Source organism: Alligator sinensis, unplaced genomic scaffold (assembly GCF_000455745.1).
Source record: "Alligator sinensis unplaced genomic scaffold, ASM45574v1 scaffold760_1, whole genome shotgun sequence".
Lineage (NCBI taxonomy): Eukaryota > Metazoa > Chordata > Crocodylia > Alligatoridae > Alligator > Alligator sinensis.
Window position 1 is genome coordinate 161817 of NW_005841989.1, and position 18207 is coordinate 180023.

The 18207-nt window shown below is 46.5% G+C and overlaps 1 long non-coding RNA gene across 1 annotated transcript; it reads right to left on the minus strand.

Moving 5' to 3' along the window:
• Window positions 1–1188: 1188 nt before the first annotated feature.
• LOC112549893 lies at window positions 1189–18004 on the minus strand. Its single transcript, XR_003093508.1, has 3 exons — window positions 17859–18004; window positions 17625–17730; window positions 1189–1469 (listed from the first exon to the last, which is right to left on the minus strand). It is a non-coding gene; the product is annotated as an uncharacterized LOC112549893 (long non-coding RNA).
• Window positions 18005–18207: the final 203 nt, after the last annotated feature.

Genomic DNA, 18207 nt, shown 5'->3' on the forward strand with positions numbered 1-18207 from the left:
GCTTCAACTGGGAGCCAGACACTGGACTAGAGCTCATGGCTTGATTGGGCAAGGTCTATTCTCCTGGGACTAATTAAAAGGAAACACATCTGTATGGATGTAATTGTTTAAAAGCACTTTACCCCAGGGTTTGCCTCTCCAAGGGGAATTACTGCAGCTCTGGTCTGTTTGCTACCCAACATTAAACCAATAATAACTTAAAGCAAAGTCTTAAAGCCATTAGCTTTCAGTACATGAAGTATTGGCTGTCTCAGCGAGCAGCACTGTGTAATGAAAACAGGTCTTTCCATTTCATGACTGCTGCATGTGGTTTAAAGATGCCGCTCTACCTCCCGGCTCTGCAAATGTCATCAAGGTGAGAAGGTTAATGGTCTGGAGAGCCTGGAAATTCCTCCATGACAGGGCTTTTAGCTTTCACAGCTAAAGTTATATGCAGAAAAGAGATCAGAGAGGAGAAAACAACCATTTCCAGCACTGTCTGAGAACAGTGAGGTGGCTAGACGCTCGCTGCTGAAAGGTCAGCATCAGAGTGTGTCTATTCCTACTTGTTTGTACGGCTCCAGGCACAAGGGAAGCCTGCCTGGTTACATGTGACAGAGACCTGAGGGAGAGGTAGTACAGCTTGGTGGATAGCACATTGGGCTAGGGCCCAAGACTTCAGTCTCTTCTACTGGCCAACTGAGTGGCCTTTTCCTCCCTCTGCCTTGGTTTCTCCCTTAGCAAAATGGGGATGATGACACCTGCATTCTCTGCAAAGCCCTTTGAGATCTCCAAAGACCGGACCCTAGGTTACAACTGACAGTATAACTAGCACCTATTAGCTCCTTGCATTATGGCACAAGAGACACCTAGTTTCTGCTGCAGGAAGGGGGCTGCCACAGGGGCCTCAAGAGCCATCCTAGTGCTTTGCACACCGGCTTGAACCAGCAGGCAGACAGACAGCCACTCTCTCCTGCTCTGCAGGCAGCTGCCAAGGCAGTGTACCAGCCCTCTCCCTCCTCCTTACTTCCACCAGAAGCTCATTCTCAGTACTGGGGCCATCTTTGCATTGCTGAATGAGAAGCCACTCCTCTTCCTCAGTCCTTCCCAGGAGAAGCAGGTGAAGCAATGTCTCTCTGCAAGAGGGATACAGGTTGTAGCTGTATTGGTCTAAAGGCAAAAGGAAGCAGAACTCTGGGCAGAGGCAATATCTTTTATTAGACCAACTAGATAGTTGCAAAAAAAACAACCCTTCTTTATTTGCAAGCTTTCGAGTGCACACACCCTTCTTCAGGCATGGGAGAATGCAAAGATTTTAAATTTCTCCTAGGTGACAGGAGCAAAATGCTGTCTGAGGATAAATCCATCCTGTTGGCAGAGGCGAGTAGTATCACAGTTGATAGAGCCTCAGCTCCTTTGTTTCTCAAGCAGCCTTCAACAGAACAAGCAGAAAACGAATCAAAGGTCCTTTCCCCAATATTGCCGGCTTCCTTCATCAGAAACAAAAAAACAAAACAGCTCTGTAATTCTCCCTGTATCTTCTATGGCCTCCGTGCCCATCTCTGATCCTTCAGCAGCAGTCAGGGGGTTAATTCTGTCCTGCTGGGTTACTTGGAAGAGGGAGCATGGGGCCACCTGCCTGCCAACCCACACTGCTTTTTAACTCCCGACTGGCCAGGAACACATCTCTGGTTTTAAAGGTGGGGAGAAGGCTGACTAAAGAAGGAATACTGCTGGTTTTTGGAGGAATTTGGAAAAGGTCATGCTCATTTCTGCTCCTTGGCTCTCACTGGGAAATTGTTTTTTTATGTATTCCTTTTTCCCACATAAACCAGTATTGCTCATTTTTGTTTATGAAAAATCTTTCAAGTTTTCATTTTTTTCCTTCTAATTTCCCCCCCCCCCCTTTGCTCATTAGAGAGAAAAAGAATTCAGAAGGAAATAAGAAGTGAACATTTTTTGTTAGGGAAAAAAATAGAAAACCTGGACAGCTCTTTTCATTAAAATGCCCATTTAGCAGCAGAGCCCGTTTTCCTCTTCTCATTTAAAACAATTCTAGGAGGTCTGTAAAAGGCAATACGTGCTGTTGCCTATGAAAATCCAGGTGCTCCCCTGAATCCCAGAGGGCTTCTCTGATAATTTCCCTATAATCTCTTATATCAGACAAGATCTTTGGAAATGGCTGTGGGTCCTGCTTCTGAATTTTTCCCCCTTATGTTATATCACACAAGTGGTTAGAAAGTCTCTCCTTTCTATTAAATTACGCCATCTGTTTAGGAGTTATAAATTTAGACCTGACAACCAAATAGGACTATGCCTTTATTGCTGGACATACTTTTTTCTACTAGGCTTATGTGTCTGTCACCCACCTCCCACCTCTCACAGCTGAGACTTACCTCCCTAGCACTGCATATGCTCTGCTGCATGACATTAGCCATCATCATCATCATCATACCTGGGTGGAGGGTTGGAAGTCTGGCCCCTGTTACTCATCCAGCTAATGCAGTGCAATGGAAGTACCAGGTTCACTACTGAGCCAATACAAGTCTTTACTTTTAAAACCAAACCCAAGGAAGTCACAAACTTGTATGCTCAGAAATTTCTTAGGTGCCATGTCTCTAAACATTTAAGTTCGAGGGATCTGTAAGTTGTTATCAGCGCTTTCCTGGCCCCTTTTGTTCTGTCGGCAAGGTGCTGACAATGTGCTGCACTGTCAGCTTCAGAAGTGCTCCACTTTCTCTCCCTGGGAGGCTCATTGCTCTCTCAGCTAGCTGCAGTCACCTGTGTCACCAGCCACAAGCACTGGGAGCTTCCATGCCCTAAATGAGCTATGGCAGGGTTTGCCTAGGGATAGCAAAGGCAAAAGCCTCAGCACTTGGTGCAGACTTACCCTGGGGATGATCCCATCAGCTATGGAGCAGACTAGGCAGGACTTCCCACCACTGGACCTAAGAGCAGCCCCACTATGCTATCTCAGCTTCTCAGACTGGGGGGTACTCTGTAAATGGCACATTCAGCCCTTAGAGGAGAGCATATGTATGAGAGTCTGGGACACAGAGCTGATTTCAGCCTCACTTGCATAATGAGCTTCCTGGTAGCATGGCTTTCAACATGGCGTAGCAGCCCACCTTCCAACCCAGGGCTCCAGGTGGCCTTGTACTGATGCCTACCACTGTGACTTGACTACTCTTAGTACCTGAACTAACTCGGGGTGCTTACCCATACTGCAGGGGTGTGGGTTGTAGCCATGTTGGTTTAAGGCAGGGGTGGGCAAAATGCAGCCCGGGGGCCAGATGCAGCCCACCAGGCCATTCTATCTGGCCCACAGGGCCCCTAAAAAATTTAGAAAATTATTATTTATCTGCCCTGGGCTGCCTGTCGTGCAGCCCTCAATGGGTTGCTGAAACTCAATAAGCAGCCCTCCACCCAAAATAATTGCCCGCCCCTGGTCTAAGGACATAGACGGACAAGGTTTTCTGGGTGAATCCGATATCTTTTATTAGACTTAGATAATCAGGAAAATTCTTCTTTGCAAGCTTTGGGTACAGATATCCTTCATCAGGCTGACGAAGCATCTGACAAAGGGTATCTGTACCCAAAAGCTTGCAAAGAAGAATTTTTTCCAGCTATTTGAGTTTCTCTAATAAAAGGTATTGGATTTACCCAAAGAACCTTGTCTCCTTATACCCATACTTCAGTCACACCACCAACAGCTAAAGGAGTAGCTTTAGATGCAGCAAAGGACTGACTGGGTATTTGCCTGGAGTGGTTGCAGGCTATGTGCACAGTGGCACAGGGTGAAGGCCTGTCCAGAACCTGTCTGCACTCTGCTTGGCTTTGTCATTGCAACTGATGTGAGAGCACATTGCCACTAATCCTGGAGCATTTGCATGCAACAGTGCCCTTACAAAAGAGACCCCATCCTGCATCTGTGTATGTGCGTACATGTGAGGGAGATATCATAGAAGTGAGAAGCTAAGCCCTTCACACTGCATATGAGGGGTCGCTCCACACAGCATGTTGCTATGCAAAGCCCAGGGCTGCATGCTCTGTCTGTCTAGCTCCTAGCAAATGTTGCCTCAGGCAGCTGTTCAAGGGAGATAATTAAAGATGGTCCCGAATTTTCATAAATCAAAGGCAGACAGGCCTTGGAAGGAAAAAAAAAACTTAAAAGCATAAGCCCAGTACAGTGTAACACACAGAGAGGTTCTTTGTGGGTACTGCAGCACTTCATAAGTGGCATGCTGGGAAGCTGCAAGTTACTAGAGAGCCAAGGGGGAGAAAATTAATCTCTTGGTGTTAGTGCATCTTTGGAGTGTGGTCCTCTTCTTGGATAGAGCGTAGCTCTTGCCTCCAGTGTGGGCTATAAGAGAAAAAGGCAGCCAAGGAGTTTTCCCTTGGGAAAAGCCACAGAGCTGTGAAGATGTGACAGACTGTGAAAACAAATACCAAGGGAGAAAGCCGTGTACTAGCAGGGGTGTAGGTTGTAGCCGTGTTGGTCTAAGGACATAGGAAAATTTTTTTCCCCCAACTAATAAAAGATATCAGATTCACCCAAAGAACCTTGCTTGCCAATGTACCAGCAAGGTGATTTTTCTTTGTAGCTTAGTGTGGACACATGTACATTTGGAGTTGTTTCTAAAGGGGAACTTTCTGAAAGGGCACTTACATGTGAATAAAGTGAGAACGATTCAAGAGTAGCAAAACAGCTCCAACTTGAACCCTGGAGGAAGCAGAGTTAAAGTAGGAGAGGTTTGCTACATTTGAATGGTTCTCAGCTTCTTCACTAATACCAAGTAAAACCTAACAGCTGCTGCCCTTTTGAAATGTTCCCCTTTTGAAGGGGTTCCAGATAAATGTGTGTCCATCAGCCACACAGGGAAAAAAATCTAGCCAATAGCAGCAATCCATTAATGTCTCTACTGAGGATCTCAGGACATTGTGAGTGTAAATAAAGCCTCACAGGGATCCTGTGAAGAAGATGTTATTGTCTCTGTTTTACAGGGGGTGAAACTGAGGGCTGTAAACAGATGTCCCATCTGAGGCAGTCCTGATTGATCCAAGCCAAAATCTGAGACAAAAGAGGAGTGGCACAAAAACGTTGGAACAATCACAGGTAATTCGACTTAATTGCCACTTAAATCTAGTGTGTAAATGGTTCTATCACACCTGTTTTGGTGCCTCAGACTGAACCAGTATCAAGCCAGTTGTCTGTTTTTAGTGAAACATCCTAGAGTCTGCCAGGCTTGTCCCTGAAATGATTAGCAATTCACTTGAATAAATTGCAATTGATTTACAGAGATATGGGCTGGTACATTCTGGTTTGCAACTGAACAGACATTCCCTCTGGGCTGAAGAAATGCAGGCACATGCCTGCAGTGGCTCAGGCTAGAAGCCAGGGGATGCTAGAGCAGCCCTCCCTTCCCTTGCTCAGTGCTGAGCTGAGATGGGTATGGCCAGGCCCTGGCAGGATGCTTTGATTAGACAAAGGTTTAAACCCCCACCCTGTTTGCACCACCCCAGGCTTTTCCCCGCTTGCTACTCAAGGGACGGGAGTATTGCCAGACCCCAGCCTCTGGCTGGCACTCTGAGGCAAAGGTGGGGTGTGGCATGCATGCCTCGGTTGATAATACTGAGCTTTTCAATCTCCCTCTCCCTGCTTCTTCATACTGTCTGCAAACCTGACAGGCGAGGGAGCCAGCAGGAGCTGATAACACAGTGTTTATCAGCCCATCAACAAAACAAAAGCCCCTCTCATTAGTTCAAGCTCTTCTTAAACAGCTTTTTCCAAGGAAGGGGAATGTAGGGATATTACCAGCTGAGCTGTTGATTAGCTCCAAAAAGCCCTAAGCAGACACTGTTCTGTCTGCCTGTCCCAGTAAAATTGGAGACACAGACACCTCTAGGCATTAGCTAGCATACCACATACCTAGGGTCCGTGGGGCTGGGGCCCGTGCTGTGGGAGATGGGAGGCAGGGAGGGGGGAAGCCCTGCTTGAGCAGTGGGTGGGGGGTGGGGGGTGAGCGAGGCCAGGCAGACCCTGTTGTGCCTGCAGTCTCTGTTGGATCTCTGGCTAGGGAGAAGAGGGCCGGGGCCAGCTCCATTCTCTGGAGCAGAGAGCACAGCCAAGGGCTGCAAAGCATCTGGGATGCTGGGAGACTCTGGTTTAACTTAAACCAGGAAGGCGTCTGGGACAAATATTCCATAAACCAGGTTGACCCAAATCAGTTAAGTCTGATACTACATTCAACCAGGTTTAGCTCAAACCAAGTTCAGCCATTTTGAAATTGATTTATGTGCACTGAGCTGTTCTGTTCTGTTACAGGTTTAAACCAGTTTCTGATCACTTAAACCGGTTTATTTGTAATGTCTGTCCCTAGCCAAGAAGGTTAAAGAAGGTTTTCAATATATTAACTATGTAAGCATCTCAGGCATGTATCGCCTAGGCTCCATGGAGCTACAGAGATGCGAACAAAAAGAAGCATGAGGTGCCCTAGGTTGAGAAGCTCAAACACACTAATTTGAAAGTTTTAAGCCCAAAACTTGTCCAGAGCCACTCTGAGTGCCTCAGCACTGGAACTAACAACAGACCGCAGGAATCGTGCCTCCCTGTTCTCTGATTGCCCTACTAGACAGCTGGCCCTCCTTCTGCTCCATTCAGCTATAGTTGCTTCAGATACCACAAAAATTAAGAGCCAGAGCATCTTGAATAGGAGGAAACTCTGTGCAGTCCAAAGCAATGAGTTTGAGGCACTTGAGATCGTCCTTGAGAAAAATGGGCGGATGGAGTCAAGGGTGTTCTACCCGAGGACTCAGAGACTGTTGCTGATGTAAATTTGCAGCGGTGATGCTTTTATTCAGGTTTTTTTTAAAGCATCTCAGCCTCTCTCTAGGCTCTTATACTGGGGAGCTAGAAGAGCTTTTGTTAACCATTTCTTACTGTGGTTTCCATGGTAAAAAATGAAGTCAGATGCATATCCCCCATGAGGTTGCAGAAGTTTCTGTGGTTCTGAGAACCCTACAGATGCGTAAGGAAACACTAGGAAGGAAAATAATCAGGATAAGATATCTTACTAGTGAGGATGTTAAGCCTGTCTGCTCGAGCTCGCACTGAACTGAAACGTGACACAGAATCTCAGCTGAGGAATGGGTTTGTAGGAAATGTTTTGGGGGAAAGTTCATTTGGCCTTTTAAAAATGTTAAGGATTAAACTATTTTTCCTTATAGACCTACGGGCTCCTGCTTCAGCAAGGTTCCTGCCAATAGGGCAAAGCTTTGCTGTAATATTGCCAAATAATCCCATGGAAAGATATCAGGAAAGTGTATAATGCACAGCATTTGATTGGGCTGTGAGCTATACACATGTTGATGGTTGTCATTGCTAGCTTGGAGCAGTCATGTCCTTAGTCTAGAAGCCTTCTCTGACTGTCCCCCACCTGCACAGCACTTGTCACTAGAGACCTGGTGAGCAGATGTAGGACTAATGCCATGTTGCCGTGAGTTGCCACTAGAAGGCTGGTGAGCCAGGACAGACTTCTATCCCTGCTCTACGGGCAGGCATATGAGACATCCTGGGATACTGGAGGACTTCAGCTTGAGCCACACGTGTGGGGAGTGGCCACACCTTAAAGGAACAGGAGCTGGGTAGTGCAGATCAGAGATAATCCTGCCCTGGAGTGGCATAACTTTGAGCTGCAGAACAAGTGCTTAAAACCATTTTAAGGTGTTCGTGTGAGGACAATCCTGGGGTTAAAAGCTCCAGGAGCTGCCCAAAATTACCATGTAACAAGGCCCATTGTGTCACTCCCCAGTGGCTGGCTCAGTACCAGCACAGTTTGCTACTTCTCTGCAGGAGTTATTTCCTCGTGTCAAGGCAAAGATGTTTGCATTTCTGGTGTTGAAAATCCTTGATTCCCACCAAAACAGATAGAGTCTGGGTACTTATCTGTTACAGGTACAGCCAACAGCTGAGGGTTGTGAAAGGAGCCTCTGACGTAGCCCCTTGTTTTTAAAGCCTACTCTACTTTGCAGCTGTGGAAAGGAAGGCATAGTGAAAGGTGGGAAGTTCTGCTCATGATACATATGATCCAGCAGAAGGAGACTTGGGGCACTTGTACACATGACACCATTACCACGTACATGTGGTGAAAATGTCACTTTGCTTGGCTTAAAGGAATCACACTGTACACATGCAAGAGTTTTGTGGGGTATAAATGAGTTTTTATCACTGCAAACTAAACTACATCCCAGTGTAGTTTAGTTTGCAGTATTGAAAATTGCAATGATGCAGCTGTCAGCTCACCTCCTGGCCTTAGGAGAGGCAGGTGGTCTCTGCTGGGAAAAAAACCCAAAAAGGAGCAGGCCCCTCACTGCTTCTGCCTTCAGCAAGCTTCTGCAGCTGGCAGGATGCCTAGGGCTGCCCAAGAATGGGCTGGCTTGCCCTTGGGGTAGCGCAGGAAGGTGCCAGGAGGGTGGCTGGGTTTGCTGGCAGCTGGAGAGGTGTTGGGGGTGGTGAATGGGGTACTAGAAGCCTGGGCAGGCTGCTAGCTGGTCAGTGCTGTCCCAGGTCAGAAGCACCCAACCCCGAGCCCGCCCAGCTCCCAGCACCCCGTGCATTGTCCCTTCTGCCCTCTCCAGCCACCTTCTTGTCACCTCCCTACACTGCCCCAGAGGCAAGCTGCGTGTGCTGGCAGCCGGAGAAGGTGGCGGGCTCAGAGAAGTGTTGGATTGGGTGCCTCCGAGCTAGGGCAGCACCCCACCAGCCTGCCCGTGCTTCCAGCACCCCGTGCACCATCCCCGCTGAGTTTCCAGCTGCCAGCAAACCCAGCCACCCTCCTGCCACCTCCCCACACTGCACCAGGGGCAAGCCAGCCCATTTCCAGGTGGCCCCAGGCATCCTGGTGGTCGCAGGAGCCTACTGAAGGCAGAAGTGGTGAGAGGCCTGCTCCTTGGCTTGTTTTTTCAGCAGAGCCTGCCTGCCTCTCCCACAGCTGGGGAGTGAGCTGCTAGTGGGCTGAGCAGCCCCTGAGCTGTGGGGAGCCCCAGTCCTTCCTTCCATAGCAGTGGTGCCCCCCGGGGCCACCCAGGTGAGCTGCTAGTGGGCTGGGTGCTACCCCAACTTGGAGGCAGCATCCAGCCCAATCCAACTGTTCCCCAAGCCCACCCGGGGAGCAGTGCCCAGTGAGCTTCCTGCAGGCTGGCTCAGGGCATGGTTGGATCGGACTGGGTGCTACCTCCAAGCTAGGGCAGCACCCAGCCCACTAGCAGCCTGCCCGGGTGGCCCCGGGGGATGCTGCTGCTGTGGAGGGAATGACCAGGACCTCCCATAGCTCAGGGGCTTCAGGCAGGCTCCAGCTTAAAAAAAAAAAAGAAAAAAGGGAGCAGGCCCCTTGCTGTAATGTGCCAGAAAAATTGAAATGATTTAGTCCTCAGGGTTTTAGTCTATGCCCCACTGTTTCAATTTAGGGGGTATAGACTAAAACCCAGAGGACTAAACCCCTGTCACATGTACAAGTGCCCTTGGAGGCTAAAGTCTAGTGGCGAGGCAAAGGGATAAGGGGGGCATAAGCAGAACTCCTGGGTGTCATCTTTGCACTGTCACTATTTTGCACCTTAAGCCACTCAACTTTGTGCCTCAGTTTCCACATCTGTAAAACCCATTCAAGATTACCTATGACCTGCGGGGGTGGGAGCAATTTACACTTCAATTAACACTCCACCTGCAGGTTAAACAAGATCATTTTTTTTCCAGAATTAAAGATCCTGGTGAGTTATGTAGCAAGCAGAGCAAAGTGCGGGGCCTTTGAGGGGTGGATTCCCTGGAGTCTATGTGGAGTCAAGGCAGACTTTTAAATCAAGTGAAAGTGCCTCGTTCTAAATTTAGATGCACTGCTAAAGCGTTTCCAAAGTGTAAGTGCATCTATGCCCACAGGGTGTCTGAAGTTTCATTCCCAGGATTTTTGCCAGAGCAGGCTAAATCCAAAGCCCCTCAGTGGCAAAACCCCCACTGATTACACTGGGACTGGTATTTGCCATATTTTTGCCCTCCTCTTTTTGCTCCCATTCAGTAGACTGTGCTGCATTTGTAGGGAGGTTCTGGGCATGCTGGCAATTCATTGTCCTCCCTGAGCCCTTGTGAAAGGAAGAGGAGGTCAGGGATCATCTGGTGACTGAGAGGGACAGCAAAGCAGATTTTGAGGCAGACCCTCAGCTAGTGTAAATCTACTCACATCTATGTAGTTGTAAAGGTGGAGATCAGCTGAGTGTCTGGCTCAGTAGTGAGCCTTTTTTGTGGAGGGCAGCATATAAATCAAATAAAGACATACTTTTGTAGCATTATGGAGTGGACATCTTCATTAAATTACTCTCTCTGTGGGTACAGCTTCCATTTCTCAAGTGCCATGTAACACAATAACTAGCCACCTAATGATGCAGAGAGGAATTACAGCTTGGTTTATAAACTACTGTCTAGTCCAGGGGTGGGCAAAATGTGGCCCAGGGAGCCGGATGTGGCCCACCAAGCCATTCTATCCAGGCTATGGGGCCCTTAAAAAATGTAGAAAATTAATATTTATCTGCCCCTCGCTGCCTGTCTTGCGGCCCTCGATGGCTTGCCAAAACTCAGTAAGTGGCCTTCCGCCCAAAATAATTGCCCACCCCTGGTCTAGTCATACTGCCATGGTCACCAATGAATGTGGTTTTTTGAGCTATACACATACAAAACATTAAATGTTAAATTGTTAGGAATCCTTGTATTAAATCCACACAACAAGTCATTTGTTTTCTAATAAAGTGCTTGAATCATAAATTATCCACCTAAAAAATCCCTCTCCCACTTTAAAACCAAGCATATGCACACTCAGACAGGGTATCTACATTGAGAAGGGATGATGCAGGACAACTGTTTAGACTGATGCTGCACACTCCACAAAAAATGGCTATTCCACTGTATGACTTGAATCATGGTAAAATGCACCTCCCATTAAAAGCAAAACTAATGTTTCTGTATAGCTCTAATAACTCTTTTGAGATCTAAGTAATTGTTTGAAGGCTTTTCATTTACTCTTTTAGGAAAATGTGGGGCACAATGGCAGAACGGATGTGTCCTGTTCTGGACTTGGGCTGAAGGCTGCTTCCTTCAGACACCCCATGTATAGATGGTACACTGTAATTTAGGCTGGATAATCAGAGGAGGCCAGATATAATGCTAGCCCTAATACTCCCTAATATGCTGTTGGCTATGGAAACTGGTGTGTCTTAGCCATGCTAGTCTTGGGACAGACCTCTGCACCATCTCAGAAACTCCAATTCCAGGTTAGAGAAGATTCTTGCTCTGCAGAGAATCGAGAGCTGTTCATTTCTTGTAGCATTAAGACAAAATGCACAGCTCCAGCTCCCGCTCCCCGGCCAACTGAATCCTCTCTTAGAAGTTGTGTTTGCTATTTTAGTCCCTTGTTCTCAGTCTATACTGTCTGAACACTTCAGAGGTGGGATCAGGACAGGGAAAATAAAGAGAGACCTGGTTGAGGTCTAGTTGATTGGTGCTGCACATTCCCTGGGGGTGGAAAGAGGTGCAAGCGGTAGTGAATCCTCAGCAGGAAGCCAGCTGTTTGTTATTCCTCCCTGCCAAGCCATCTTCAAAAACCAAAGGAACCAACTTAACTTTGTCCTTATTAGCATTAAAATGTTTCCCTTTCTTTATAACAGCTTTCATCTGAGAATCTCAAAGCTTCCTGTATTTAACTGGCTTCACAGCACCTCTCAGAAAATATGATGCATCGTCTTGTGTTAAAGACATTTGACTCGTCCTTAGAGCTTTTTGTTTCAATTCTTTCTTTTGCCACCTTGCATAAGTAACATGGGGAAAGATACAGTTCCCTGTTTCACAAGAATAGCCTGAGGGGATATATATATTAATGTGAGCCACTCAGTTACTGTGGTGATGGAGATCGTAAGAAAACCATGGGTAAGTGGGCAGGATTCGGGTTCATTTTACACCTCATTAAAATGAGACACGATGAGGTTCAGTGACATGACCAAGGACACAATTAGTGTCAGAGCTGGATCTGTAAAGATCCTTATACTTGCTATAACTACTCCACAACTCTGTCTCCCAGCTTGGATGAGACCCAAATCCCAGCTGCCAGTTTCTGCAATAGCTGCTGGAAAACTGTAACAGCTCTGAGTCCTGAACATGGGCAAGTGCCCCAGTGCTTGGACCCTTGGGAACTGCAGGCAGACAGCATTTGACTAGGAACAAACAAAATGCCTACAGGAAGCCTAAAATCAGGGAAAGGACACTCTGGAGGAATGAGGAAGGGCTACCAGAGCTGTGGAGGAGAAGCAGCATTTCTCCATACTAACTAGAAATAGGTTCTTGCAGGACACAAGAGAATCTGCTGCAAAGTGCTATGGATTGTGAGATGTTTGTCTTCTGTTATTTAGACCACTGACAGATGTTCAGTTAAAGGTGCAATGAGATCTGACCCTCAGTGCCAACAACTGCACCTCCAAGCACGTGAGTTACCACACTTGTCCCTGATCCCTGGCTAGTGTGACTGCCCCAGTTCTCTGCAACTAGACTGGCTGCTGAAAGTGCCACTCGCCCCTTTTAAACATACCTGCAGCCTCAGACTGCAGGCATGCCGTGACAGTCTCAGTCTGTTCCAGCAAGCCTTGCATTCACCGCTTTTCGTGACTTCTGACCAAGCTTTGGCTTTTCCTGACCCTGATCTTAAATCTCTCCTGAAACTTGGCTCTGCTCTCTCTGGGTTTTCTGACATCCTGACTTGGCTTGCCTCCCTTGACCATCATCTCGAATCTTCCCTGAAACTTGGCATGGCCTGTCTGACTCTTGGCTCCTGACCTCAGCTTCTGTCTCATGGTATCTCTCCTGGATCTCCCCTTTAGCTTCCCTGCAACTTGGTCCCATGGTCTCCACTCCACTGACCCAGACCCCGACCCAGTGCTCCGGTAAGCTGTCCCCACCTGGCTGACCTCCTAGTTGTCCCCCAGGGCCTATCTGCAGGCCCAGCTACCTACGTCCTGGTTTAACCCTCACGCCGATCATGCAGAATTGCTGGTGTAATGGGGCTCCCCCTGCACCAGCAAGTAGCAAGATGCCAGTGTGCCCCTAGCTGGGAGTGCCAATCAGCTGATCATTGCTCCCGGCCACAGGCGTGCACCAGAGCCCTAGTGAGCTTCTCAGGCTGAAAGGCAGTCAACTGCTGGGGAGTCTCAGCCACAGCAGTGCATGGGAGCTTTTCAAAGTCGGAAGTGCCAGGCAGCTGATCAGCACTGGCCACACATTCAATTTAAAGCAGGATAGGAACCAACCACAAAGTTATTACATGTATTTTGTGTAATGATTTGTGGTTTATTCCCTGTTTTATCATGCTGTTAGTTGCAAGAACATGTGGCCTGATTACTACTTAACACGATTAACTGGTTAATCATGTCTTAAGCGTAACATCTGCCAGGGGCTTTCATAAAACTCACCCTGCAGGAGATGAGGAACTTGATTTGAGTTACTGGGCTTACTTTATTTCTCTGGTTAATGCATCTGTGATAATAAGAGGTGTAGGTTGCACCCTTTGACTACAGCCACATTCATTCCACCCCCCATATCGGTTGACCACATCAATTTACATTTTAACTGACTGGCTTTCTTGCATACATACTGGCTGCTTTACCACTCCCATCCAGAAAGAGCACAGACAATCTGCAGATGCTTCCTCAGTCTGATAAAGGGTGTTTCTGCTTGAAAGTTTGCTAAGAAGAATTTTTCTATTTGAGTTAGTCTAATAAAAGATATTGGATTTACCCAAAGAACCTTGTCTGTCTGTGATAATAACAGTCTCATCTGAAGCAAGACAAGAACCAAGGGGTCCTGCTCCCAGTTGCCCCTGCTGTCACCATGACAAGCGTATTCCCTCTGAGAGTTGTCAGAAAAGTTCAACGTCTTCAGAAATAACAAAGTTAACAGTGTTTGTACATAATGATAGGGATGAGCTGCTCTGTTGAGTCCAGTGATAGGGTTAATTGTTGGCTGTGAGGATTTGCTTTCCCTGCCTGGATCCATTTTGAAGATTGGCTAGAGAGGCCTGGGTCTAGGGCAGGGGTGGGCAAAATGCGGCCCACGGGTCAGATGCGGCCTGCCAAGCCATTCTATCTGGCCCGTGGGACCCCTAAAAATTTAGAAAATTAATATTGATCTGCCCTGAGCTGCCTGTCATGTGGCCCTCGATGGCTTGCCAAAACTCAGTAAGCGGCCCTCCGCCCGAAATAATTGCCCGCCCCTGTTCTGGGGCTGCTAAGGGGAAGCTGGCTATAGATAGGGTGACCATATGTCCCAGATTGGCTGGGACAGTCCTGGATTTTGGGGGCCTGTCCTGACTGGCAGATGAAATTTAAAATAAGTGTCCTGGGTGCAGTGGGGTGCGGGGCACAGAGGTAGAGCAGCAGAGCTGTGAAATAGGAAGCCTTATTAACATCAATTGTTATCTCACAGGTGAGTGTAAGTAAAGAACAACTGGGTCATTAATGGGTCATTGACTCCCTGCATCTTGCAGCAGGAAGGGGGATGGGCACGGGCAGGCAGTCCCAGATTTCACATTGTCCCATAGAGCCAATGCATAGTAATAGAAATTCACCTAGGAGTTGGAAACAATGGGACACAATTATCCATTAAAAACAATGGGAGGAGCTGAATTTGAATCTCCTCCAAGACAGGGCGGATGGTTGGACTGGGTATTCTTCATTAAACACATCTCTAGCTAAAAGGAAAACGTGGGTGCAGAAGGCAGATTGGTGTAAGGAGAAAGGGTGGCCCAGGCCTTCAGGTGGAAGCGCTGATGCCCCCAGTGAGGAGTGTAAATGAACCCTCCTGCCTAAATGCTCAAATCCCCAAACCAACCACAAACAGATGCATTAATAGGAGGCAAACCCAGTCCAACTCACGCCAGGCTTTTGTGTCCTAGGCCACTTCTCTTTGTCATCAACATGCCTTCTATTTTTGTTAAGCGAGTGATTAACACCTCAGCCTGCGTGTTTGCCCACTTCTTGCATTGTTCACACCTACTTTACTCTTAACACCTCTCAGTGGCTCTTCAGATAGGTGTGAAAGGGCATCTGGTTTAGGCAGCCTCGTGCTCTGATAGGAACGGGGCAAACAAATGGGAAACAGGGATGCTGTCAACACTTGGATCTTGTAAGACAGAGCAAGGGACCTGTCCATTCTGGCTTGATTTCACGGGCAGCAGAGGAATGTACCCTAGTCCCTTGTTCTTCACAATTGAAATCTGGCTTCTCCATTTCAGCTCCTCTTCCTTTATACACAGCTACCCATCAATAGCAACCAACACCTTTTACAGTACCAGGAATTATAATCAGACCTGCCAAATCCCCTAACCACCAAAACATCTCTTCTTCATTCTGCTGAAGGGTGCATGCTACACGCTTTCTAGAAGTAAAGAAACCCCAGACCATGTCAGAGAGCCTGAAAGGAGGTCTTCAGGATTGTGCAGGGAAACAACGTTGTAGTACAACAACCCCACCTGCAGTAACTCCTCACACTTTGATGATCTGTATTCAGCAGTTGACCTGAAAGCATTTCTCAAGTGCTCATCTCAGTAACAGCCTGGTCTCAAATGTTGATGTCCTTGAGCCTTTCCATTTGATGGCAATAGGCTTTGAATTGGGCCCATGTCATCTTTGGATCAGCCAACAATTACAATAAGAGCTCATATCTGGAGGAAGTGGGTCACCTTTCCAGCTGGGGTGGGAACGGATTCCCATGACAAATATGCTCTGAGTTTAAATGGAGTTTAAAGACTGTCACAACAGATATCACTTTCCCCTTTCACACTGGTTATTAATAGCCCAAATTCAAAATAAACCAAACACCATCCCTGTGATGAAACGTGCAATGGAGGAGTTGGCCACTCTGCATCCTGGGTGTTATGCGTTTGAGGGCAGCTGGATGTTTGCAGACTGGAACAACATGTACAGATGCTTTGTTGGTCCAGTCAGGCTGGGGCTCGGCACTTGGAACATGCTCTTCCTAAAAATAAACCCCTCCTTTCCCCATCCTCTATCTTCTGAATATTTGCACTTCATTTGGATCTGATATGCAAAGAGGTCTTTTTTGCTTGGCACACAGATGCTGGTAGCTTCCTACCATAAAGCATTACTTGTAACAGCATGAAGTTCATTCACCAAAATGACTCGAATAAGAATTTTCTTGCCATTTCCCAGTAGGTCTAATAAAAGGTATCATTTTGGAACCAAGAGTTCTAGTTTTTTGTATGTCACTTAAGAATAAGCATTTTTAAACTCCAGTTCTCTGCTCAGTTGTTTTACACAGATTGCCAAGTGTTAAATGAATTGACAGTTTATTATGTGAATGGGAATTTTTTTGTGGGGTGGGGACTCTTCATTTACTACTCTGTGGGCACATCTACACATGTCCCCCACTGCGCATTTGGTACTGCACAATCCCAGCAGTGCACGGTTATTTTTAGATGTTACTTGCTGTAGTAATGAGCTACGGCGCTGTAGCATCTCATGTTGACATGCCCTGTGGTTTAAAGTTTTGCCTCCTAAAAAACCCCCTTGCTATGCCTCTAATGTCCACCTTTTCTGGGTGAACTGGGATCAAAGAGAATAGCATTTAATCTGCCATGTGACAACTGAAGTAAATGAGGCGATGTGTGGGGTAAATCAATTCACTGACTTCAGTAGCACTGGAAGAAAGATAGATCACCTTACTAAACTCATTAACATTTATACAAGAGATGAAATTAGACCAATATTTTAATGTAGTGAAACATCACCAATTTTGACCCTTCCCATCACCCAACGGTGAGAGCAAGTTTTTTAAATTTTAATTTAATGTAATTTAATTTTTGCTGGTTTGTTTCATTGAAGCAGTTTGGCCGCTTCAGGGCTAAAATTATTTAGAGCTGGTGATACTATTTCTTAACATTACATTTCCACATAGACAACTCTAGTTTCATTACATCTGAAGGGATGCAATGAAATAATAAATGGGAGTGTGTGTCCATGCCTTTGTGTAAGAGCAGGGAAGCATGCCTATGACATCTATATTAGCACAGGGCCATCAGTTGAATATCTGCTCTACTGGATTAATCACAGCCCATTCCTAATTATGCTGACATAGTGTAGAGTCAAGGGACTTGGTCCATGATTTGCAGAAATGATTAGTGATTTTGGATACCCTTTCAGGATAAACCTTGGGGGAGCATTTTCAGCAAGCTCCTGTGCACTCTTTTCTAGTTTGCCAGTGCTTGCATTTTGCTCATAATTATCAAATCCATTTTGTATTCAGATTCTATTCTGCCTCATGCAGAGCAACATTAGTTTGAGTGCTATTGCCTATTTTGAACTAATATAAAAAACGGTGACTTACAGAGTTATAGAAAACCTTTTTGAAACGAGTCATTTCATTGAATGTTTCCAACCAGGCTGCATTTTTTCCATGGTCTTTATTCACATCACTCATCTTAAAGAGCTGACGCTGCATAATATAAACTTTGATGGACTTAGAATTAAGATACCGTTTCACTCATTTCAAAAGAGCATTGGATTAGAATTAGACGACCGCTTTAGGGATTGAATTTACTTACCAAGAGAGCTTCTGTTTCAAGCAGCAAATGGCAACATTTTCCCCATGCTTTCTTTCTGGGTTCAGACAGTATGAGAATGAAGTTCATTACAGCCTGTAGAGCATATCTGGAAAATCATTTGAAGGATTATATTGCAGAAGAATTAGAGATGAATATTCAGCACAGAACTTGGCTGCACCAGCTCTAGCTTCTTCACAAAAGACCAACTCTGATAGAGTGAATACTCTCACTTACATCTTCTAGTTTGGCCTTTTGCAAGCATCAGGTCCTGAAAGTACTTGTCTTGGCACAGCTCCCATACTAACTGTAGGTCTGATTCTCAGCTGGCATTTGACTCCTGTAAATCTGATTTACGCCCTGTATATCCCACATATAAAGCCACATTCACCCTCCCAGACCAGGGAAAACTGTCAGCAGATGGAGAGAATGCCAAATTGCTGCCTCTCTTAAAGCCAGCCTCTTGCACAAGGAGGGAGTTGCTACAAAATGCCTACCCACCATTAAAACACTATTAAAGCAGTAGGTGAGATGAGAAGTGAACTTCTGCAAATTGATCACAGAAGAAAGCACTGGGTGGAGGGCC